This window comes from Taudactylus pleione, unplaced genomic scaffold (genome assembly GCF_031769625.1).
Source record: "Taudactylus pleione unplaced genomic scaffold, aTauple2 ptg000541l, whole genome shotgun sequence".
NCBI classification, from domain to species: Eukaryota; Metazoa; Chordata; class Amphibia; order Anura; family Myobatrachidae; genus Taudactylus; species Taudactylus pleione.
In genome coordinates this window covers 735497-761678 of record NW_028284943.1, presented here as the reverse complement: position 1 = coordinate 761678, position 26182 = coordinate 735497, and positions in this window count along the sequence as shown.

Below are 26182 nucleotides of genomic sequence, written 5' to 3'. Positions count from 1 at the left end.
TGTTTGGCGTGTCCAACATGGATACGGACATGCCAGACTTTGCGGCTCCTCATGTTGGCCAAGGTAAGTCTTGTGATGTCACCAACTCAGAAATGCTATTGTGCCAATATGTAGATTCTAATGTGAGTCTTTTCTCCAATTTCCTAACAGAGACAGAGGCGGATGAGTCTGCTCCAGAGGGGAGCCTTGGCCGCAGATTTTCTGCTGGCTCTGCAGGGGAGGAACCAGTACATCCGGCTGAGGACCCTGCAGAAGCCAGTCCAGGGCGTGCCCCCTCGCAGGCAGTGGGCCTCCTCACAGAACTCAATTTTAAATCGGATTTCCATACGGAGATTCTGCAGAGGATGGACGCCAGTCTGATACGGGTGGCTGAGGCCCTGGAGCAAAATGCTGCGGCCAACGTGACCATTGCTCAGGCCCTGGCGGAAAATACCAGGGCCAACATCCGCATCGCCGATGCCCTGGAGCAGCTCGTTCGCCAGCACATGGTGGAGCCGACCTCCCTTCCTGCCGGAACATCCGGATCCTCCACCTCTGGCACAACATCAGCCAATCCTCCAAATGTGCCTAGCCCTGTGCCTAGTCCAGAGGCCACAACATCTGCCTCTGGACAGGCCAGCCCGATGGCATCCCGGACCCGGTCTGGCGCCCACCCTCACCCAGCCAAACGGGCGAGAAAACGGTGACAGCAATGGCGACTTTTCCCACACTCCTTCTGTGCTTGGCTCATATTCCTTTCTGGTCAAAACTTCCCTCTCCTTTCTTGTGAAATGTTTTTAAATTTTGTATTTACGCTTATGTTAGTAGTTATGTTTTTTTTTTTTTTGGATCAAATATCTTGGCCACAAAAAAAGGCAACAAAATATTAGGCCAATTTGTTTGTGTGTAAACAATAAATTAAAAACAAAACACTGACATTGTATTGTGACATTATTGTACAAATGGGTTACATTTAATCCTGGCCCTAAAGGCAAAAACTGACCCTCTTAAAAAAAAAAAAAGGCCTCTTTAAGGAACGTTTAAAAAATCACATAGCGATGCAAATTCCACAGTAAACCAAAAAAAAGGGGAGCTAATTAAAAGATGATGACATTATTGTTACAATAGGCCATAACCAACAAATTGTGGCCAAAATAAAACCCCAAAAATGTACGCTAATTGATTGTGTAATCATGACATTAGCAGCTCTGATTTCCACCTGCGTACGCTTTTGTGCTATCCCAATAAACTGCTTTCCAAACACATACCAAGCCGGATTTCAATCCAACACTAATTACTTTACTGACCAGCCGCGATTAATCGCTGCACCATCGTGGAGTCCCGGGACGGAGGAGAAGGCCATCGCCAATGTGGTCGAGTAATCCTGACCCTAAGCTGTGCGAGCATTTTGAAGGGAAAGCGGATGTTTCAGTGACGTATGAGACGGTCCGAACACATTTGACGTTCGCATCTGCTAATGTATGTACGCCCCAAAAACGCCTCGCCACGCCTGCGTTTTTTCATCTCCACCCCCGTCAACACCCAAAAACGCCCTGTTCTGTCAATCACATTTGACATGTCACTTCCTGTACGCTATTTTAGGAACGAGAGAAAAAAAGCTCGCAATCTGCCGTACGCACATGCGCAGTGTAACACCGACGCATGCGCGGTTAGTCAACATCGGAACGCAACGAGCGTACTGTTGTTAACGTGCGGCTCTGAATGAGGGCCAAAGTGCTTTACATTTGCCTTTACAGTACAAAATACAAAATAAGCTTAAACAAGGGACATTAGTGAAATGCTTGGGTGAAGAGGTAATGGGGGGCATCCACTAGACGATTTTAGCAGGCGATTGAACGATAGCGATATCGTTATCATTCAATCATTTAAAAATCGTTTGCAAATCGTGCAGTAATTGTTTTTAACGATGAACGATGCGCGCTCCCGCTGCTCGTTTGATCGTCTCCTCCATCGACTAAACATGCAGGTCAATTTCACTTGATTGCTTTCATATCACTTGGAGATTGCTTACACATCGTTTACACATCGTTCATGCTGAACGATCAAATTAACCACTCCCTGACACTCCTAAACCCACTATAGCTGAAAGCTGTCAATCACAGATTGAAACAACATCGTTTATCGTTAGATCATTTGCAAATCATTTGCAAATCGTTTGCAAATCGTTCAGAGTGGAAGATCAAATTTCAAGGGAAAATTCAAGGGAAAATCGTTTAGAGGTTGGACAGGGATAAAATTGTCTAGTGGATGCCCCCCTTTAGTCTATTTTTGAAGGATTCTAGAGTGGAGGCCTCTCAAACTGTGCGGGGAAGTGAGTTCCGTAAGGTTGGAGCCCCAAAACTGAAAGCTCGATCCCCAGACAAATTCCTGGAGATCCTAGGTACTGTTAATAGTCCTTCCTCAACGGATCGCAGTAATCGAGTGGGGCGGTAAGGAATCAGAAGCTGCTTTAGGTACCTTGGGCCATGGTCATGTAGGGCTTTGTAAGTTAGTAATCCAATCTTGAAAACAATTCGCCATCTGACAGGCAGCCAGTGAAGGGAGTAGAGAGTGGGTGTTATGTGGCTGTAGCAGGGCTGGTTGGTTAATAGCCTGGCAGCTGCATTTTGTACCATCTGCAAGTGCTGCAATTCTATTGCTGGGAGTCCAAGGTAGAGGGCATTGCAGTAGTCTAGGCGTGATGATATAAATGCATGTATGACTTTAGGCAGATCTTCTGAGGGAATTAAGGCCCTCATTCAGAGCCGTACGCTCTGAGCAGAGCGCACGCTCTGAATGAGGGCCTCCCTCCATAAAAATGGAGCGTCCTCCTGGACGCTCGTATAGCTGTGGGTCACCACCCACAGCCTATACGAGCGTGCAGTTTGATGGTCGCGATGGTCTTGACCATCGCGACCATCGAAACTGCAAGCCGAAGCCTGCGGTTGAGGTTTTCAACCGCAAGCCCCGGAGTGATTTTGGCTCTATCAGAGCCAAAATCACTCCCACTGACATCACTAGTGATGTCAGTGGGCCGGCTTCTGACGGGAGGCGTTCCCGTCAGGGAGGCACGCCCCCGGCACGCCCACCAAAGGGGGCGTGCTGTCAATCAACATCGACAGCACGCCCCCTTTGATCAGACACAACGAGCGAAGGACTTTCCTTCGCTCGTCGCGTCTGGAGCATGCGCACGACGGAGCTCCCTCCGTCGTGCGCATGCTCAGTGCAGACCATCGACCCACTTGCAAGCGGACAGCCGCTCGCGAGTGGGTCTGAATCAGGCCCTAAGTGCTTGATTCTGGCGATGTTCCTCAGATGAAAGAATGAGGATTTGATTGTGGCTGATACCTGATGTTTAAGTGTCAAGCCACTATCCAGGACAACACCAAGATTCTGCACATTTTCAGTGTTTTGTAATTCTGATCCCCCAAGCGTAAGTCCTGTTGGTTGGCTATGCTGTAGCCCTGTCTTGTGACCTATCATAAGGACCTCTGTTTTATTAGGGTTCAGTCGCAGCCAACTGGCACTCATCCACTCCTGAAGCTCAGCTAGGCAGCCATTTAGGGTTGTTATGGGGTCCTTTGTACCTGGGGCAAAGGACAGGTACAGCTGTGTATCATCTGCATAGCAATGGTAGACCACGCCATGATGTTTGATTATTTCACCCAATTGTAGCATGTATACTGCAATAAGCATGGGAGATAGTATAGAACCCTGTGGGACACCGCATGGAAGTGGCACTGGTGATGAAGAGTTTACTCCAGAAGAAACTCTCTGTGACCTGCCAGTCAGAAATGATTTGAACCAGCTAAGGACTGTGCCATCCAGTCCACAGAAATTTTTCAGGTGCTCAATTAGAATCCCATGGTCCACAGTATCAAATGCTGCTGAGAGATCCAGAAGGATTAAGGGCCTCATTCAGAGGCGGTCGGAGGATGCAAGCGGTCGCTCAGAAACTGGGCGGCCGCTTGCATCCAGACCGCCCGCCTCTGTTGCGGTCGTTAGGCTGTGGGTTGACACCCACAGCTCTAACGACCGCTCCGGTGATGGTCGCGATGGTCAGAGACCATCGCGACCATCGGGGCTTACGACGAGACCCTAGGGTAGGGTCTCCCTTGTCGTAAGCCCCGGAGAGCTTCTGGCTCTGTCTGAGCCGGAAGCTCTCCACTGACATCACTAGTGATGACATCGTAGCGGGTCTCACGCATGCGCACGCCGGCGCCGTCGTGCGCATGCTCTGTGGGGGGCCATCGACCCGGTCCGAGCGCATCGGCGCTAACGACCGGGTCTGAATGACCCCCTAAGATTGAACAATCACCTCTGTCTCTTGCCATCAGAAGATCATTAAGCACACATACAGGGCTATTTCAGTGCTGTGTCTTCTCCTGAATCCTGATTGGAATGGATCATAAATATCATGGGTAGACAGGCGGGTTTCCAGTTGCATTGCCACCATTTTCTCTATGACCTTTCCTAGAAAAGGAAGGTTTGATACTGGTCTATAGTTGGTCATGCAGTCGGGGTATAAATTAGGTTTTTTAAGAAGTGGTCTTACAATTGCTTCCTTTAATGGTTCTGGAAAAATGCCTGTATGCAAAGAGCATTGAACTATTTTTGCAATTACAGGGCCAATCATGTCCATACACCCTATGAGAAACTTGGTTGAGGCAGGAACCAGATCACAGGTGGTGGGTCGCAATATTCTGATAATTTTGTCTTTTACATCCATTATGTCAAAGCTGTTCCAGGGAGACAGGTGGCTTACCTTGGCAGGCTTGGTAGTTTGGCACTCCTTTGATGGCACTGTGGGGATTCCAGCCCAGATGGAGGATACTTTATCTGCAAAGAATTTTGCAAACTCTTTGCATCTTGACTGGGAGAGGGTTTCATCAAGCTGCAGGCATGCTGGTTTGCAAAGCATCTCCACTGTATGGAAAAGCTGAGCTGGCCTATTGTTTGCTGCCTTGATCTCATTTGAAAGGAACTCTGTTTTCTTATGGGTGATTGTTGATTGATATTCTCCAATATGTTTGATTAGTGTTAACTTATCCTTTACCAGGTCAGTCTTCCTCCATCGTCTTTCAAGTCTACGCCCCCTTTTCTTGAGTTTACTAACACTAATGTCAAACCAAGGGGCTTGACGGTGTGGTATGCGGGGTCGTATACGCACAGGGGCGATAATATCCATTGCAGCTGTCACATCTCTGTTATAGTAATGGACTAGAGAACAAGGATCTTCACAGGCCCCCATTACCGCAGAAAGATCCAGGTTTTGCTGCAGTGCGAAATATAATGTAAATTGGTGGCACTCTGTGGTATATAATGTGATTTGAGGGCTCTAAGGGGCCGAACATTTGAGTCTCCTGGTCACAGGAGTGTTAAATAAAATCATCTAACGTTTATTTTACAATACCAAAGTCCCTAAAGATTATGGGGCCTTGTCCATTTACTTTAAATTCCCATTCCACAACAGTGTTTGTGTGCACATGTACTTTATCCCTGGCATGCTTCTTTCATTTGTGTTTCCAGTTCATTTCTGATTTCCATCACCTCTCTAGGACTACTTTAAGCCATGCTTATGTCAACTCTGTATCTACTGTGAAGAAATGGAGGCCCCCAAAAATATGATTATACCGGGCCCCAAGATTTCTGTTGCCGACCCCGCTCTCACCACTCCAATCTGTCCTCAATGCTGCTGCTGGGCTCATCTTCCTCTCCAAACGTACCACATCTGCCTCCCCTCTCCTACAAGCCCTACACTGGTTCCCCTTCCACTTCCAAACTTACATCTCTGACCTTATCTCCCTTCACACTCCTGTCTGCCCTCTTCACTCTGCAAATCTCTCATAGGTAGGTGGGCTTATCCCACCAATGTCTGGGCAGATGGTCCGGATAATGTATGACCGAGTGTTCTAAGGTGCCAGAAGATCATATCTTCCCTTCAGGGGTGTTCTGGTTTCTGAATGGAGGCGTGGGCTCAGATTGCTCCCTAGCTGCTGTCCTAGCAGTCATCTGCCCATATATGGTACCTTTTCACGTCAGTTGACTCTACACCTTAGAGTTTTCCTGGCATGTGGGTCCATAGTTCAACACAGCCACTGTACTAGCATCCATCTGCCCATATATGGTACCTGTCCATGCCAGTGGGCTATACACCTCAGAGTTTAGCTGGCATGTGTTGCTCCATAGTTCCCATACAGCTTTATTTCTCCCTACCGGAGAGATACGTTGTCTGCCTCCACTGGTGTTGTTCGTATCTATCTGACTCCATTACCAGAGATGTTGTCATGGATAGGTGTGAGCATCATTGGCTGAGTCCTCGATGCCCAGTTTGGAGTCGCTGGTTCCAGTTCCAGTTTTCTTAAAAAGGGAGTATCCCTTTTTTCTTTTTCGCAATTATAAAACGAATCAATCCCCGTTTATTTTATAGGTGATAAGGAATATCACTATCAGAAAAGAAAAGGAGGAAATAAAGACAAAGGGGAACAAAGAAGAGGGGAAGTGAGGGAGTGTTAGTGAGGAACAACAAGGGGGGTAAGGGGCAGGAAGGGAAGAGTTGGCATGAGGAGTCACCTCCGAGAGGTCATGTGCCAGGACAGCCTGAGTTAAGTGGACAGCCAAATAGTATTTGTGAAAGTTTGGTAGACCCAAACTTTCTTTAGCACGGTAACATAAAGTAGGAAAATGGACTCTAGGTTTACGGCCTGCCCAGATAAAACCTGGAGACCATCCACTGCAAGGTAGCTAGAAAAATTGAGGAAACTCTAACTGGGAGCGTCTGAAACAGATACAGAAATCTCGGGAGCACATTCATTTTGATGGCGTTAACCCGCCCAATCCATGAAATAAAATGTGAGTTGGAGTAATGCGAGTATTCGCGAGCTGGCGGATACAGAACCCTCCAAGAGTCATACTGTTGTATAATTTAAGGAGCACAGCTAATTTATTGGATTCCCTAAGTTGAGTAGGAGAGGATCCAGTGGGACCTATTCAATCCATATGAGGAAAGGATCGCGTTAAAATCTTCACCAATTATTTCTCTGCCACTCGCAATTTTAAACAGCTTAGAAAAGACCATAGAGAGAAAGGCACCCTGGGAGACATTGGGAGCATAAATATTTTCAATCGTCACTGGGACGCTACCAATAGAACCTACAAGGAAGAGATAACAACCCTGGGGATCAATGTGCGAGGTATCTGCAATGAACGGGGAGGACTGATGAATGAGGATAGCAACCCCTTTGGATTTATGGTCAGTAGACGCATAATAGGCGTGAGGACAATTTTTATTTGTTAACTGTGGATGAGTTTTCAAAAAGTGAGTCTCCTGTAGCAGTGCTATATGGATGCGTCGACGCTTCAGATACTGAAGGGTCATAGGCCCTGATTCAGAGCTGAACGCTCTGAGCAGAACGCTCGCTCTGAATCAGGGCCCTCCTCCAAGAAAATGGAGCGGCCTCCTGGCCGCTCGCATAACTGTGGGTGACCACCCACAGCATATGCGAGCGGCCAAAAAGATGGTCGCGATGGTCTTGACCATCGCGACCATCGGACTTGCGACGGAGACCCTGTGGTAGGGTCTCCCTGCCACAAGCCCTGGAGTGATTTTGGCTCTATCAGAGCCAAAATCACTCCCACTGACATCACTAGTGATGTCAGTGGGGCCGGCTTCAGACGGTAGGCGTTCCCATGGGAACGCCTCCGTCTGGCAGGCACGCCCCCGGCACGCCCACCAAAGGGGGCGTGCTGTCAATCAACATCGACAGCATGCCCCTTTGGTGCGAGACCCGTAGCAATGGAAAGCCCGTCGCTCGTCGGGTCTCACGCATGCGCACGACGGAGCTCCCTCCGTCGTGCGCATGCGCAATGGGGAACATCGACCCGCTTGCAAGCGTACTGCCGCTCGCGAGCGGGTCTGAATGACCCCCATAGTACGCTTATGGGGAGAATTTAGGCCATTTACATTAAGGGAACTTAGTTTCAGGGACATTGGGAAAGTATCAGATGGAGCTCGTAAATTGTGATTGCAAACTCGGGAGACACCCATAGCCAACTGGGGAGAAACAGTAGAGTGAAAAGGAAAAAAGGGAAGGTCGTTAGTAAAGGATAGAAGGTAGAAAGGGAACTGCGTCTGATCCACAGGCCGCAGTAGCTGCACCATAGAAACAGCACATCCTGTGCACTTGGGGATCGGGGGGGGGGGGGGGTAGCCCAGAGAGCATAAACAGACAAGAAACAATGCAAACAAAATATATCACTACAATATTTCAATATTAAATAGATGGATAGGAAGAAATGAACAGGTAGTAGAGAGAGAAAGTAATTGTGGAGAACCATTAGAAGCAAGTATATTAAATGTCAAAAGAGGAAAAGGCTCCTTTACGACCAATCACACCTGTGCAAAAAGAAAAAGAAAATAAAAAAGGAGGAACAGCTGAGAAGAAAACAAAAAACAAGCAAGAAATAGACAAAGAGGGAAGAAAACATGGTCCAGGTGACAATGCATTTGTAAAAGTGAATATTTAAATAATAGGAATTTGACTACTACAGATATATCCTAACCAGTCTATAAACATGAATTGGCTCTTGGAGACAGTGAGGGCGGTCCCACCATGAGCAAAGACATCAAACAATCGTACCTAAGTAACATGACAAGGACCCACTGCTCGCAAACCCCAGAGACAAGTCCCACAACTTTAACAACATAAAAAATAGCTAAGAGATAGCTAGAGGCCCCTTATTTAAAAACAGTAATCTAGTGATGTGTAGCGATAAAGCCAAATTACACTGTAGGTAAAATATATAAATGCAATTACACAGTGTAAAAAGTAGGCAGACATTGATAAAATAAAACAGGATCAACCAGTAGAGAACGATACATCCAGTAAAAAGAAAAGAGAGGAAGAATTACACCTGGAGTCCACGAGAAATGCCAGATTCAGGTGGTAGACCACTCCGGGGTTGGAGTAGACTGCAGAGGGGGTTCATCACCAGTCGACTGCCAGGGCGGAGAGAGGTCAATACCCAGCTTCGGAAGCAGAGCTAAACCCTCTTCTGGGGTCTTAATACTGTATGGACGGCCCTCATGAGACACGTGGAGATGGAATGGAAATCCCCATCTATATTTAATTTTGTGATTGCGTAGAGCTTTTGGAAGATTTATGAGGTCTCTGCGCTTCCTCAGAGTCGAAGGAGCCATGTCCTGATAAACTGGAAGGTTGTGCCCTCGGAATGAAACAGTAAGGGAAAAACGAACTGATGAAAGGAACTGTTCTTTGGTTTTATAATAATTAAATTGGACCAAAACATCATGGGGGGTTGATCAGATGTGGGCTTGGCGCGAAGTGCTCTGTGAGCTCGATCCAGTTGCAAGGACTCTCTAGAAGCATCTGGTAGGCACTGACGAAATAGAGCCTCTAGGTATTCAGACAGGGCGTCAGTGTCTATAGATTTAGGGATATTTCTAAAGCGAATGTTGTTACGTCTGGATCTATTCTCAGCATCCTCCATCTGCTCCTTGAGAAGATCAATTTCTGAGCGCATATCGGTTAGTTCTTGGCATATGACATCCTGATACTGACAAATCTCATCAACTTTTCGCTCGAGGGTATCTGTCCTCAAACCAAGGGAGTCAATTTCTGTTTTGAGGGAGGAAATCAGAGAGCGTAGCTCAGTTTGAACCGTACTCTGAATTATTTTAGTGATTTCAGAGGAGAGAGAAATCACAGGGGACACTTCTGTGAGGCTCGAGGTCACCCCCATAGATGGCGGGGAGAGAGCAGGTGTTGATTTTGTTTTGGATTTGTCTTTGGGTCGAAAGAAGTCTGCCGACTCTGCCATTGCTAATTTTTTATGTCGTTGAGACATAACGGATTTCTCAGGACAAACTAGTAAAACGTAGAAAAATAAAGAAATTGGAGGAAAGAGACACTGGTGGTGGACGCAAGGATAAGTACAGAATTTAAATCAAATTATCTCATATGGAAAAGTTCTCCTCCTGCGTATCTGACTAAGTAGAGAACTGCATCTTAGTAGAGAGCGGGTCCTACCTTGCCGGTTGTCAAATCGGTAGTCCGGAGTTTTAAGTCAGCAGCTACAGATATGGATAGGATTCAGGGCACATGAAGGAGACATGCAATAATGGAAAAGCGCCACTAGATGGAGCCCACACTTTTTGGCAGTGCCTTGCCTATGAAAGATGCTGCAGAGGCAGGCAAGATGGCACCCTCGAAGAGCTCCCTGGTCCAGCTTCACACACACGAGTGGTCCAGGGAGGCGAACCCTCTTCTATTAAAGTAAGTTCCCAGAGTACCTTAAGGCATATGGGTTGAAGCTGCAGGAATCCGCTGCAAACACCCACGGCCGCACAGCGCTGGGCAGTAGGGGAAGCTGAAAATTGAGGTTCCGGCTTCAGGGCTGGTGAGAGGCCTCAGCCCGCGAGTGAGCAGGGCGGGTCACCTCCGTTCTTTGGTCGCCACCGCCAGGCACCCCAAGAGTGAGGGTCACAGAGGAGACAGATTAGGCAGTGTAAAGGGGCCACTGAACATGTCAGTAAGCTTATATTCCCCTGGGAACATCAGGAGCTCTCCGGCAACAAGTCTCACTCAAATGGCTGCCAGGCCACGCCCCCCAGTATCCCTTTTTTCTCATGCTTCTTCACGCTTATTATTCCTCCATCTTAGAGGGACAGTCATTCTCTGACTTCAACTTTCAGCTATGTGGAAAAACGTTAGTCTTTCTTCAGAGTGCGAGGTAATCTCATAGAGCTGCTTCTCTGTGGCTGATGCTTGTTTAGAGGCTTTTCCTGATTCCTCTCTGAGGTTGGACTAGAGGATAGCGATGCTATTATACTAGAATCTGTTGAGTTTCTGCTACAGTCTGGACTGTCACGCAGGTGGTCTTGCTATGTTTTACTCTCCGGTATCTATTGAGATTTTCTACATGATCTTTGTTTTCCGTAGTCCATCTCTTGGTTCCCTCTAGGGGCAGTTGCCGTTACTCCCCTTCTTATCTTCAGGAATACAAGCTGGGTATTCCAGTTAGTCCACGCTCTTCTAGACACGGACTCTCCGTCTTAGATAAGGCACCTTCATAAATGCCCTCCTAGTGTTCTAGCCTCACTGAGTTTCCCTATATTGGAAGTGCTTGTGGATGGCCTGTGTCCGTTGCCTGTAGGCTAGCTCTTCTTCTGAAGAGATCCTTAGGGTTCTTGTTCTCCCAGTGTGGCTGTTGCATCTGTATTTCTTCAATACTAGGGTTTCCTGGTTGTTTTTATACTATGTTTCGGGCCAGGAAGCTGTTTCTGACTGGACACTTGCCACAGGTTGGAAGTCGTCTTTTGTTTGGCATTAAGTTGTGGTTTCTTAATCCACTACTGCCAGGGTTTGGTTGCTTATTCCAGGTGAGTGGCAGCCAGTCTTTGCCTGGTCTCACTGTAGGGTTCAAATGGCTGTCTCCTCCATCTGTTTCCAGAATGGGTTGTCCTGCTATCTGAGCCTCTACAAGGTGTTGTAGTCTCCGAACACTCTCGGTACCTCCTGCCCTGTGGGCTGTCAACTCATTTGGGACTTGTATGTTCTATCCCTCCTGCTGGTTAGAACCCCTCCTAATTATATGGACCTCAAGAATGGTTTTGGATGACTGTTCTGTAGTTGGCTCTGGCCTTCATTAATACTCTTTTGTAGAGAATTCTGTGGACAGGAACACTGTTGCGTCTTCCTGTTTTTCAAATCTGATTAGTTTTCTCAAGTTTTGTTCTCATGTTGCTTCCTTCTCCTATGGATTCTTGTTGGTGTTCTTTGCTATCAAGGGTCAGGACTGGTCTGTTTTCAGTTGAACTTATGGTGTTCTGACGATTCTCCTCTGCTGTTGTCGACCGGGGTCGCCATTCTCCTGTTCCCTTTGGCTTATACTGTGGGTTTGTATAATTATCTGTAGCTGTCCAGCAAGGAGTTTTCTTTGCCTCCAGTGCTCTATGGTGCTTGGTCCTCAGCTATTGCTTTTAAATTTTGTTCTACTGCTGGGTTCCTGGCAGTCCCTGTTTCAGTTTGGCCATGGGGCAGCAGGTTTCTCAGCGCTTCCCACCCGGGAGGTCAGCTTTGGAATGTCCCCAGTGTCTTGAGCTCCAGTGTGCCCTAGTGGTTGAAAGAGAAAACAGGATTTTGGTACTTACTGGTAAATCCATTTCTCCAATTCCACAGAGGACACTGGATGCCCACCCAGCATTGTGTAACTGCCTTCTTGTTAGGTTCCTTTTATTCTTGTTCTATTGTGGTTGTCTGCATTATGTGGTTGTGTGACTGCACTGGGTTTCTCTGTTCTCCTTCAGTTGGTCTTGTTCCGTTCTGTGGACTTCTCCTTGTCTTCCTGTTGTCCTCCTTCTCCTCTCAGGCTCAGTTTTTTTAACTGGAGCTGATGGGGCATAGAGGGAGAGGAGCCAGTCACACATCTAAATTATTTAAAGTGCCAGGCTCTACTCTACCACCAGAAACAAGCCAATTAGGGTGTATGAATAGCTTATCCTCTACTATAATACACAGCTGCACACCTACAAAGAAGTATTGCCAACCCTCTTACAAAATAGATATACAAAAACAAAAGAGTAGGTTGCACTAATAGATCACAGCAGAGGATTTGACAAATATTTTTAATAATCCATAATCAGCAATACATGCCCAATATCTCATATAAAATTCCAAATTATGGATAAAATACAATATTAAATAAGAGCATATATTAAACACACATAAAGAGCACATATAAAAATTAACACATGGCAAGCATCAAGGTGATATCACCAATCCCCCCCAAAAAATTAAGAAAAAATAAAATATCGCTGTCTATAAGAGTCTCCAGAGATGTTATAATTATGTGAGTTTGAACTTTGCAGTATTAACACATCCAAATGATTTCAAATGTGTGAGTATCCAAATAGCCAGATATAGAGTAAACACTGCAACAATATGTTGCCGTTTCAGCTGTTCTCAGCGTGTCTCCAATAGAATCAGCTCTTTATCATTTATCCACAATGTCTCAGCTTATGACATTCTCAGCATAACTCCAAGAGCTTCAGCCCTCTCAGTACTCACAGAATCTTGGAGATAACTTAACTCCTTCAGGATGTATCAGGGGAATGGGTATGAAATACCGCCGGCCCGACAGGAGCAGAGTGCGACGCAGCGGAAGCCCAACAGCACTGGAAATCCCGATCATGGATAGGTAAGTATCCACTAACCTAACCCCCCTAACCCTAACCCTCCTTAGGGGTGCCTAACCCTAACTTCCCCCCCAAGTGCCTAACCCTAATCCCCCCTCTAAGTGCCTAACCCTAACCACCCCCTTCCCTGCTACCTAAACCTAAGTCCCCCGGGGGGTGCCTAACCCTAAGTCCCCCCCGTGGGTGCCTAACCCTAACCCTCCCTCCCCCTAGCGTAACCCTAACCCTCCCGGGGGGGTGCCTAACCCTAAGTCTCCCCTGGGAGCCCTAAACCTAACCCTTCCCCCCGCGGCTGTCCGCTCGCGGTGCCCGGCATCACTACGATCGTGATGCCGGGCGCCGGTCTCCCGGCGTCGGGGAAATGCGGGCGTCTACATCTAGACACCCGGCATTTCACCCTTGCCGGGATAAGACAGTCGGGAAGCCGGCTGCCGGTATATAGGTAGTCGGCTTCCCGATTGCTTCCCGTATCAGGGAATCAACAACGTGTGTGAATATTCCTCCCAACACAAAGGTATGATACCTCTCCTCACAGGGCTCACAAGCCAGAGTTTCACAGTTGAGCTTGACACTGGTCCATATCCTCGATGCGTTTCCCCGCACTAGGCGGCTTTTTCAAGAGGCGGAAGAGGCATATCCCCGCCTAGAACGGGGAAACACTTCGAGGATACGGACCAGTGTCAAGCTCAACGGTGAAAGCCAACCTACCTATACCGGCAATCCCACAACATATCACTGCTAGGTCTGCGGGAACTTAAGTTTCTTGCTGATTTCTGGATTGCTGTTCAGCTTTCATACTAAGTTCCTGTGTTACATGTCTCAGCTATTAAGCTGATTACCAATGTTACAAGTCTCATCTCCCCTGCTGTTTAACAAGTTCATTCACCAACGTCTGTGTTCCCTGCACAGTTACTTGTATCCTGAGATTATCTTCTATGTATCAAGTTCACACTCTGAGTTCCATGCAGTTATTATCCACGATTGTTTCTTCAGTGTAACAAGTGCACCCACCTGCGTCTGTGTTCCCTGCACAGTTACTTATACTCCGAGACTATCTACAGTGTTTCAAGTACACTCACCAGCATCAGTGTTCCCTTTGGTAACAGTGTTCCATGTCTGGATCTACAGTGCACCAAGTACACTACCCTGCATCTGGGTCCTCTATACACCCTGTGACTCTCTGTCTCTGGATTCCCGAGCTTCCTTACACTACCCGGTGTCCAGACCTTCCAAGTTGCTTAAAGTATTCAGTACCTGTCCTTCCATTATTCCTTGTCACTCCCAACTAGTCTGTCCCTGGTCTTCCTGTGTCGTTTCCTGGTGTATCCAGCAACGTCTCATAGTACATACAAGTGCATAATTTCCCCTCATTACTGCAGTGACCTTTTCTAGTCTCCTCATCACTCCCAGGTACCTACCCAGAGGGCCATGATCTGCTCACTCAGTGCGGCAAAACCTATATCCCAACTGGAGGGGGTCCCTGGTGAAGACCACTGAGTGGGTTAGACCGTGCCTCCAGTTAGGTCTAGCCAATACCTGGGTCTGATCTATTTGAAGATACTAGCACAGTCACTCCCCTCAATGCCTCCTAGCCATCCTAAACCCCCGGCTCTGTCCTCCTCTGAGGAATTCCTAGCTTCGGCTCATGACATTATTCTTCTATTTGGCACTTTCTTCATAGATTTTAGTCCAGCAACATCAGATATAGCTGAAAGTTGGAGACTTTCACTATTTTACACATATATGTTCACACTTCACTGCTTTATTCATTGATACTTTTCCCTTTTTTTCCTTAAAGTTATTTATTCCCTCTTTTCTTAGATTATATTACCATATTATATACTCCTTTAATACCTTCATCTCTTTCTAACCCTCATATTTCATATTATTTCATGGGATCCAGTTAGAATGTCAACATGGACATAAGGTTGACAAAAAAAGTTGACACTCACAAATGTGGACATGTTAATAATGTCGACATTTAACACTTTGACACCAGAATGTCGACAGTATATTTTTGTGTTATGTTTAGGGTTAGGTTTAAGGCCAGCTTTAGGGTTAGGTTTAGGGCTAGCTTTAGGGTTAGGTTTAAGGCTAGCTTTAGGGTTAGGTTTTGGTTTAGGGAATGGTTTAGGATTAATATAAAATATGCAAAAAAAAAAAGCTGTATGTTAACATCTTACCCATGTCAACATTTGTGAATGTTAATATGGGTAAATTGTCAGCATGCAGGTTTTTGGGGAAAATAAGGGGAACTATATACTGTATTCCCCCCATTTTATAATACCTGCCCAGGCTAGGGGTTGAGGCTGGTTATGGATTTGGGGGGCACACATTTTGTTTCTTAAATTTAATGATTAATGGTCATGTTAGAATCCATAAGAGGCATGGTTGAGCAGCTCCAGGTGAGATTAGCTCTAGTGGCTTTAATCAGTCTCATGGCAACCAGTCAGGTTAGCAGGCCAGGAGTCATTATGCTGTGCTGTGTTCTGAATCTTGGCTGCAGCTGAGTTCAGAGTCTTGCTTGGTTTCTGGACTTGAAAAGATTGGCGGTTCAACCTTTTTAGGGATTTCCCTCTGACACTCCTTTATGGGTGCTATTTGGAAGATCTGCCAATATATTTCCACAGTGCAATTTATCTGGGTTATTCGGAAGACCTCTACAATTCAATTATCTGTACTCAGGGCCGTAGCTAGGGTAGTGCGGCTGGTGCCATCGCACAGGGCACCACAGGTCAGGGGGCGCTGTTTGGGCCTGTCAAATTTCTGTTTATTATCATTCTCACTTGAAGCTTCCTCTTATTTCATCCCCAGCATCTCCTGGCCTCTCCTATCTCTTCCCTGGCCCTTCCCCATGAAGCCATGGCCCTTTCTTGGGTGCATTATGTCCCTCTGAAAAATGAGGGGGGCGCCAATGCTCTTTCTGGCACAGGGCACCAAAAAGTCTAGTTACAGCTCTGTCTGTACTATTTAGTGTTAAGCCATGGGTGTGACTCTTAAGGGTATAGTTGTTACAACCCAGGGTTCGTGGCGTGGAGGTTTGCGGTCCTTACTGGTGAAGGCGCTGTGGCACGGTCTTTCTGGCGGGGGAGCTGGCGTGTGGAGACTGACATTGTGTGTACGCAGAGGTCTGCCAGTGTTGGGCCGTCCTGGCAAAGGTAAGTCTAGTGGCATCTCCGCATCACGGCTGTCTGGGCGCCACCATGTTGTCTTTGGCCATGTGACATAGCAGGCCAATCGTCTGTGGGTCACCTGCTCTCTAGAGCCTATCACGTTCCGTTATTGGGTACTTAAGGGTGTTTGTAGTGCCCAGTAGTTACCAGTGCAACGTGTTCACAGCGTCAGCTGTGAGAGAGAGTTCTCTGTGCTCCTGAACCCTAGTCTTGTGCTCTGGTGCTTGCCCTAGCTCCTTGTCAGCCTCCAGCTCCCTGCATAGCCTGCACCACTCTGCCTTGCCTTGCACTCCGCTGGTGATTAGCCCTACACCTTCCACCAGACCCACTCCTATCTGAACCTGTCTCCTCAGTTAACCCACTCCTACGCAGCCATCATCTCAGCATTACTGGATTCTCCTTTCAGCCATCATCACAACATTACCGGATTCTCCTTTCAGCCATCATCACAGCATTACCAGATTCTCCTTTCAGCCAGCATCACAGCATTACCGGATTTCCCTTTCAGCCATCATCACAGCAAAACCGGATATCCCTCTCAGCCACCATTCAGCATACCAGGATAACCACTTCACTCTTACAGTCTATCTGGATTCACCTCATTCATCTCTGTCACTGATCTGGACATTCGTTTATTCCCACTCACTACAGTTCCCTCCTGCCACATATATCAGTTTGTTTATTACTGGACTTTAGTTTATCTTATTGTTCATGTCTACCAATATTCACATTAAACAACCCACCTTTCAGTTTAAACCTGTTCCGGTGTCTACTCCTGTTACCACCCCGGGTCCACAACAAACACAGACTCTAACAATAGCCCTGCAACATCCTTGAGGGCTGGTATTTCTTGGCTAGATGCGGCCATGAAGCAGCTTTGAGAGCTGGAATGCCTTGGCTTGATGGGCCTGTGGGCCATAAGACAAGATGCGGCTTTTGGGCTGAGCAGCAGCCTTGAGCGCCGGTATGCCTCAGCAGGCTGCGGCCTGTGGGTCGTAGCATATGAAGCAGCTTTTGGGCCATGCAGCAGCCTTGAGGGCTAGTAAGCCTTGGCTAGCTGTGGTCGGTGGGCTGTGGGACAAGATGCAGCCTTTGGGCCATGCAGCAGCCTTGAGGGCTGGAGTAACTTGGCTAGATGTGGCAGATGAGGATATGTGCCGCTGAGAAGATACTGGCGTTGGTACGCTGGAGTGTGGCCTGTGCCACTGGGTTGACACGAGCAGCTGACGCTGGAGTGCGGCCTGTGCCGCCGGGTTGACACAAGCAGCTGACGCTGCAGTGCGGCCTGTGCCATCGGGTTGACATAAGCAGCTGACGCTGGAGTGCGGCCTGTGCCGCCGGGTTGACACAAGCAGCTGACGCTGGGCTGCGTACTCTGGACACAGAGTACTGTCCATGCCACCTGGATGACACGAACGGCAGAGGACAGATATGCGGACCATGCCGCCTAGATGACACAAATGGCAGGTCGATGGTATGCGAACCGTGCCGCCTGGTTGACACAAATTACAGTATAGCAATATAGACAGGATAACAGGAACTCGACTGGACAGCAGGAGACAATGCCAGAACCGGAAACACAAAAACGCTATCAGTCGGCATCGGGGAAGTGTCCGCACCAGAAGGATATATATTGTATGCAGGAGTCAATCAGGATAACTCCCGGGATGATGGACAGGAAGTAGGAGGAGTTTCAGCGAATGCTCGCCCGGCATTTGTCTCACTCTGCATTCGCAGTGCGGTGGCTTGTAACAGTACCCCCCTCTCCTTGATGAGGGGTTAAAGAACCCCAAGACCCCGGTTTATCCGGAATGTTCTCAAATAATTTTTTCTTCAGGGTAAGAGCATGCAAAGACCTCTCTGGCACCCAGGAGCGCTCCTCTGGTCCATACCCCTTCCAGTGGACAAGAAACTGCAGACATCCTCGAGAAGTTGAGGTCTGACTGAACGCCTGGGGGAAAATCTGGAGGAAAGGGATACCGGCTTCAGGAGGGAACAATGAAAAGTACTACTGATCCTAAGGGTACTTGGTAATTTCAGCCGAAAGGCCACAGGATTAACTTGTACAATGATTCGAAACGGGCCGATGAATTTGGGGCCCAGTTTTTGTGACCTTTGGTGTAGATTAATGTTCCTGGAGGACAGCCAGTATATAAGGGACTCAAGTGGTGTGAGGATCTGTCATAACTGGCTTTTGAGTGTTTCTCAAAAGCAGGAACACTGCTAAATCTGCACCATCTCTGTAACATTTCTTGAGCAGTGCTGTATCCTGGCAGATGCAGTGTGCAGCGGCCTGTGGAGGATAGTGACCTAGGGCTGATGCTCAGTCTCAACAATGACAGATCAACCATAGACAAAATCATGGGACTGCTTGCAGGCAAAGACCAGTGCCAATAGTTCCTTCTCAAGTTGAGCATACCTTTGCTCAGTTTCCATAAAGGCTCGAGAGACAAAGACAACAGGCTTTTAATTCTGCATAAGGACAGCACCTAGACCATGCTGAGAGGCAGCTGTAGATTTCAGGACCAGAAGATGCACATCAAAATATCAAGGGATTGGACTGCTGGTTAAAATAGATTTCAGTGGAGAGACAGTAGAATCATGGTGCTCATACCAACATTACTCAGAGTCAAAGTGCAGTAGCTGACAAAGCAGAGCAGTTACTTCACTGCAGAGAATGCTGGGGCCTGAGCTTATCATTGGGCAATGGTACCTGTTAGATAGCCAAAGTCTTGGCTGGGTCAGATTTGACATGCTGGGAGGTGAGCAAATGACCCACCTCTGTCCCCCAGAAACAGCGCTTATCAGGGTTTAGTTTCATGTTGAGAAAATTCTCTGTAACACTTTCTGCAAGTGTTGATTATGATTCCTTGGTGCATCCGCAAACCAGGATGTCATCCACAATGATTTTGCAAGAGCAGTCTTCAAAGAGGTGCTCCATGCACTACTGAGAACCTCACTACTAGTATAAATGCCACATGGCATCCTGAGGAATGCATATCTGCCACTGGTGTCACAAATGTAGTCAGCATACAATTCTTTATCAAGGGTGATTTGCCAGAATTCACATTTGGCATTCAAAGTAGTGAAGATCTTGGCATAGGGCACATCAGCAATAACCTGCTTCCCAGTTATGTGAGGATGATGTGGTCTCATAAGAGCCTCGTTTAGATGCACTGGATTGATACAAATGCGCACAGACTAGTCCTTTTTCACGGCAGCTACCATGGCAGACACCCACTGAGTGGCTTTCCCCATTGAGGCAACCACTCCGAAAGTGGTAATGCAACTGAGTTCTGCTATTACTTTGTCTGTTATGGCAACAGATTTCCATCTGGCAGCACAAAACATACGTTATAGGTGATCGGTTGCTTTTCAATTGTACTGCAATTGAAAAGATCAGCAAAATATTTGATTTCCTGGACATCCTGCTGAATGCGGTTGGATAAAATGCAGACAAAGCTCGAACATGCATAATCCCGACTGAGCAAAGTGCAGTAGCTGACAAAGCAGAGCAGGTAAGTCCCTTAACCCTACTCTTCTCCCTCCCCCTAACCCTAACCCTCCTTTAGGAGTATCTAACCCTAAATCCCCCCCGGGGGTGCCTAAACCCAGTGCCAGATTAAGGTCCACATGGGCCTGGAGCTGAAATTGAGAAAGGGCCTATTGTGTGCCACCACAGGGGTGTGACCAGCATAGCGGGTGTGTAGCTAGTAATGTGGGCAGGGATGCCAAGAGCCGCCACGGGCCCGGGTACTGATTAGGGTGTGGCCTGATCGCCAAAGCTGTGGCCACGCCTCTGTAGCCATGGGGGGGGGGGGGTGCTGTGAGCCCCTCAGCCAGGCACAAGTCCAGGGTGGTTGGGGCGATCAGTGTGATCACTCCCCCCCATGAGGAGAGGAGACTACTGCTGCTCAGCGGCAACAGTCTCCCTGCTCCCACTACCGGGCTGCTGGCAGGTAAGAGGGGTGGGGGGGCGGCATCGGACCTGGGCGCTTCCAACAAGCCCAGGTAAATAGTACTTATCCAGCATGCCACAATCAAACAGCGGTACCAGGGAGATGCCATGTCAGTACCATCCATGTAACGAAAGTGACATCACTTAGTTTTTGGCCTATATATGAGTATTTTATACACCGTAAGTTATGTCAATTCCGGTTCACGAGCCGCAGCTGCTGCCTTTTTCCACATTGTACATTCTTAGGTACATTCTATAACTGTCTCTGTTTCCATAAACATTTCTCATATAAAGAAATAATCTGTCTGTGTCACACAGGCACAATAGTTGTGTAAGGTCTGCCCTATCTCTTCAGTGCGGGGGCAGTGAAAGCCTGGACTCGCACCCCATTGGCTACCACTGCAAGGGAGACGGGAATTGGAAAAGGATGACCAGCTGCTGGTAACAAGTAAGTATGGGTGCTGGAGGGAGGGAGGGTGGCAAGGAGTTAGGAGGAGAGAAGCAGGACTGAGCAAATGGTGATGGGGTGGGACAGAGCAACTAAGGGGGGGATGTCATGATGGAGCAATGGGGGGTCAGAACAGCAAAGAGGGGATGGGGCCGGTCAGAGTGGAGGGCAGTACATAGAATTAGGTGTCCCAGCATATGTGTGTGTGTATATATATATATATATATATATATATCAAAATATACATACACACACATTTATCACAATATATAAAAACTCACAGGGAGTAGCAGTGCACTCACGAGGAGCAGAGCACTGAGACTCAAGCTACAGACACCATGTACCTTGTCAGGCTCAGTAGCAGCAGCCCATCCCCGATCAGCTGCCAGTCCCCGATCAGCAGCCCATTCCTGATCAGCAGCCAGTCCCCGATCAGCAGCCCATTCCCAATCAGCAGCCAGTCCCCGATCAGCAGCCCGTCCCCGATCAGCAGCCCATCCCCGATCAGCAGCCAGTCCCCGATCAGCAGCCCATCCCCGATCAGCAGCCAGTCCCCGATCAGCAGCCCGTCCCCGATCAGCAGCCAGTCCCCGATCAGCAGCCCGTCCCCGATCAGCAGCCCATCCCCGATCAGCAGCCCCTCCCCGATCAGCAGCCCATCCCCGATCAGCAGCCAGTCCCTGATCAGCAGCAGCCAGTTCCCCTTTAGCAGCAGCAGCCTGTCACCATCACCTGGCTGCCTTCACGGAGCTGACTGAACTTAGGGTTGCTCAGCTGCTGTCGGGCGTGATAGTGCGGAGGCGCTTGTCACATGGCGCAGAGGGGAGGAGGAGCCGAGAAACTGTGTGTACAGCGCAGGGAGATCTTATGAAGCCTACCACTGCACCACTGTTATTATGCCCAGCGCCGGTATTTGATCCGCCGGTGGGGCGTGCAGGCAGGGAGTTCAGTGGGCGCTATTGAGCAGCTGTGGGCAGCCGTGCTGTAATAACAAAATATTTTTTTATTGTCTCCAGCAGCCCAGCAGATCCTGTGGGCCTATTCCAATAGAGGGCCTGGAGCTGCAGCTCCATCCGCCCCATTGGTAATCCGGCCCTGCCTAAACCTAACCCTCCTCCCTGCACCCTAAACCTAACCCTAACCTTCCCCCAGTGGCGCCTAACCCTAACCCTCCCCGGGAGGGAGTCTAACACTAAGTTTCCCTGGGGGTGCCTAAACCTAACCCTCCCCAGGGGGTGCGTCCCACTGGGGTGCCTAAACCTAACCTACCCCCCCTTTCTAAGCCCCCGCAGCTAACCACTAAGTGTTCCCGCTTACATTTGTTCGGGAGGCCGTCCTATCGTGATTCCGTCGTCGGGCTAAAGATAGGTGTCTGGAATTAGACGTCTGTTTTTAGTCCCATGTCGGGATTTAGACAGGGGGATTCCGACAGGCGGCTTCCCGTCCATCAGTATATTGACTGTATCCCGCTGAATGACAAACACATAAATCCCCAATGTGAACAGTCACAATTTTACACTGTCTGGTAGACAGAGGGCCTGATTCAGAGATGTACGCTAACTCATTGGTTAGCGCACATCTCCGATGGACTACGCATGCACAGGAGGTGTACTGCGCATGTGCAGCCCTCCAGCTCGCTCACAGAGCCTCACAGCCGCAGCCTGAATTTGGTTCCTCTGTACGAGTATAACTGCAAAGCAATCACTGCGTTTGCGCAGTGCGGCTTACACACATGTGCAATGGCAAACAATCGATCGATCTGCGTAAATTTCGGCTTTGCAAAAATCTCTGAATCAGGCCCTCTGTGTGGCGAGCTGTTTCATCTGCACCATCTTGGAAAGTGGTTTAACTAATCACAAGCTTTACAGCATATGTTAAATAGACATTTATGACGCTCATAGGAATGGCGAATACCACAATTCAGGCAGCGGGCTCATTGCTGGATTTGATGCTATAGTTCTCATACATTTGTTTCTTATTTTTATTGCTGGGCACTTTCGTGTAGCATGCACATGAGTATGGCAGTCTCTAATGTTATCTCCTTTTAACGTAGATGAGTTTGTGTTGCGTCATTATAAAAGTCAAAGACAACGCTATCCTGATGAGCTTGTTTGTGAGTATGCCATATTCACACTTCTTGGCTAGTAACTTGAGCCTGGCAGCATACGACTGTATGTTTTCAGCAGGGTCTTGCACTGCTGTGATAAAATTATGTCTGTCCTTAACTACTTTTTCATTGCCAATCATTTCTTTTTATTGTCCCCCTGTCCCACCCGTGCGCACGGGGGGGAAGGGGGGGGAGCGTAATCTGGGAGAAGCCCTCAGAGTCTCAACTCAGCTTTGCATTACAGCAGAGAAGCTTGCGAATAGATGCTATAGGCACGGCATCTATTCACATTGTGGGGAGAGCCTGGTGGCAGTCCAGCATCTCCAGGAGTGTTCGATACACCCCTAGAGTGATGAAAATTGGGGCATTCCACAAGGCCACACTCCCTTTTTGACTCACAGAGTCCCAAATTAAAGCTTTAGAATGTTGAGAGGTATGATTAAAACCTTTGGATCCTCAGTATCTTCCCCCTTTTAATATACAAAAGTATCAGCATTTTACACAGCCTCAGCACCAGCAAGATGTAATAGCATGGAGGCTTCTACCTTTTTCAATTTATCTGTGAGTCCAGCATAGCAGTACACTTGCCATTCCTTTTTGAAGTTGAGCTATGCATCCGCAATACTGTCATCAAAGACCAGCAGATCTATATGGCAGAGACCCTGAGCCATCACAGCCAACCGTTTAAAATCATAGGCCCTCATTCAGAGCCGTACGCTCTGAGCAGAGCGCACGCTCTGAATGAGGGCCGGGCTCCATTTTCATGGAGCGTCCTCCTGGACGCTCGTATAGCTGTGGGTCACCACCCACAGGCTATACGAGCGTGCATTGTGATGGTCGTGATGGTCGAATTTGCAAGCCGGAGCCTGCGGTTGAGGTTTTCAACCGCAAACTCCGGAGTGATTTTGGCTCTATCAGAGCCAAAATCACTCCCACTGACATCACTAGTGATGTCAGTGGGCCGGCTTCTGACGGGAGGCACGCCCCCGGCACGCCCACCAAAGGGGGCGTGCTGTCAATCAACATTGACAGCACGCCCCCTTTGATCGGACACAACGAGCGAAGGACTTTCCTTCGCTCGTCGCGTCTGGCGCATGCGCACGACGGAGCTCCCTCCGTCGTGCGCATGCTCAGTCCATAACATCGACCCACTTGCGAGCGGACAGCCGCTCGCGAGTGGGTCTGAATCAGGCCCATAATCAGTCTGTATATATTAGTTTGCTTTTATCACCTGCCTGGAGAATTAATTTAGATCCCTGTAATGGCGTAACTTTATCCCAGCCGCCCGGAGGCAAGATAGATGTTGTTGCCCCCCCCCCCCATGCCATCTCTTCAACTTCATAAAATAAATGACACGCCCATTATATTCCTATGAAAATTAATTGATTTGTGCAGCTACCTGCTTTCCCACGAGCCTCCGGGACTGAGCAGGTAGCCCCAACCTTTCTGCAAACACAAATTGCCGCCCTACCCGCTGGTACTGCTACATATAAAAAAGATCAGCAGCTGCAGTGATTCAAGGGGAGAGGGGGGAAAAATGTTGTGCCTAAAAGTGGCCTGACCCCTAAATCTGACACTACCTATGCACTACTGTGGTATCAAGATCAGCATGTTTATTGTATGGACTTATTGTCCCCACGTACATCTCTAGGGATACTCTCTACTAAAAGGCTCTACTTTTGTTTTGTTTTTTGTTAATTACCCACTAATATCCCTTTCAGATTTAAGCCTAAACCCCCGGTTTTTGCACTTGAACACGCATCAACCTGAGTCTGGCGTATGTCTGAAAGGTGCAACCCGGGTTGACAGTCCCTGGTCTGTGATCCTACTCGCTAGCAGGGTTTTTCCCAGGCCTTGCAACCTGGGTCGACGACTGGGCTCGAGTGTAAAAGGTGCGACCCGGGTCTTGATGACTTGGGTCATGCCTAAAACAAACTGATTGGCCGGGGACAGTGGTGCTTGGAGATGAGATCATCTCCAAGCACCTACTGAATGCCGAAAGACCCGGGTCACTGCAACACCCAGGTCAGGTGTGAAGGGTGACGACTTGGGAATAATCTGGGTCTTCCCCCTTAGTGTGAAAAGGGGTAGCCCATCTTCAACCCGTGTTCGGTGGTATTAGAGACTGTGAAGTGCCTCCCAAATCAAATATCAGTTATCATACAGGATACAGAAGTAATAACAGCACAAAGAATTATATTCACTATATAGGAATATAGATATGAAACTATACTTGCCAAATTTTAAAATGCAGCCATTCCCGAGATGCAGGGGGAGCATGGTCCCACAATTACATCATCGTGGTTCCATCCCTGTTGCTCAAAGATGCAATTTGTGGCATTTTACAGAGGGGCCACAATGATGTTGTTCAGTGCTCTTAAGACCCACTACTGCATCAAAGCCTTCCAGCTCTCATCCTAACCCGCTGCTACATGCTCCTTCCTCCTGTCTACCCCATGTCACGCATGTTTGTCTGTCCCTCCCCATTTGAATGTAAGCTCTCACGAGCAGGGCCCTCTACCCTCTTGTACTTCTACTTACTTATGCCTTCATCTACTCCTCACTTGGGCACCTAACACTTGGTTGTTTATGCCCTGTTATTTATTTGAGTGTTATGATCGCTAATTAAGTAATGTATATAAACCTTGTCCTTGTCCTGCATTGTATTGTACTGTAAGTGACTGGTTTAATGTTCACTTATTTATGTGCATTTAAGGCGCTGTGGAACACTTGTGGCGCCATATAAATAAAGGATAATAATAATAATAGAGCAAAAAAGGAATAGTGCAAAGTGCTGTCAAATACCTGAATTTAATAGCATAAAAAATAACATAGAAAATATATATAAAAATTTTACATGACAGTATTACATAACAATTTTGTCAACATAAAACATATAGTCAATAAAAAATAATGAATATAAAATGAAAAATCATGTTATACTTGTGATACTTGATAGATTCTTAGGCCCTCATTCAGAGCCGCTCGTTAGCGGCAGTACGCTCGTTCCGAGCGATGTTTGCACATCTGCGCATGCGTACGGTTTTTAGTACGCATGCGCGAACCAGTCAGTGCGGCCAAAAATCGTTTGTACGCTATATAGCGAGTGCCTGCTATTTTGAGTGACAGAATGAGGCGTATGTGGGTGGTAACAGGGGAAGGTGCTTGAAAATGGGGAGTGGAGATCCGAACGCAGGCGTGCTTAAAGGTCAAAACGGGCGTATTATGGGTGTGCATAATTAATACAGCAGCGTCATTGACCACGTCACTGGGTTATTTTATAGCCAGAACTGCTCGCAAA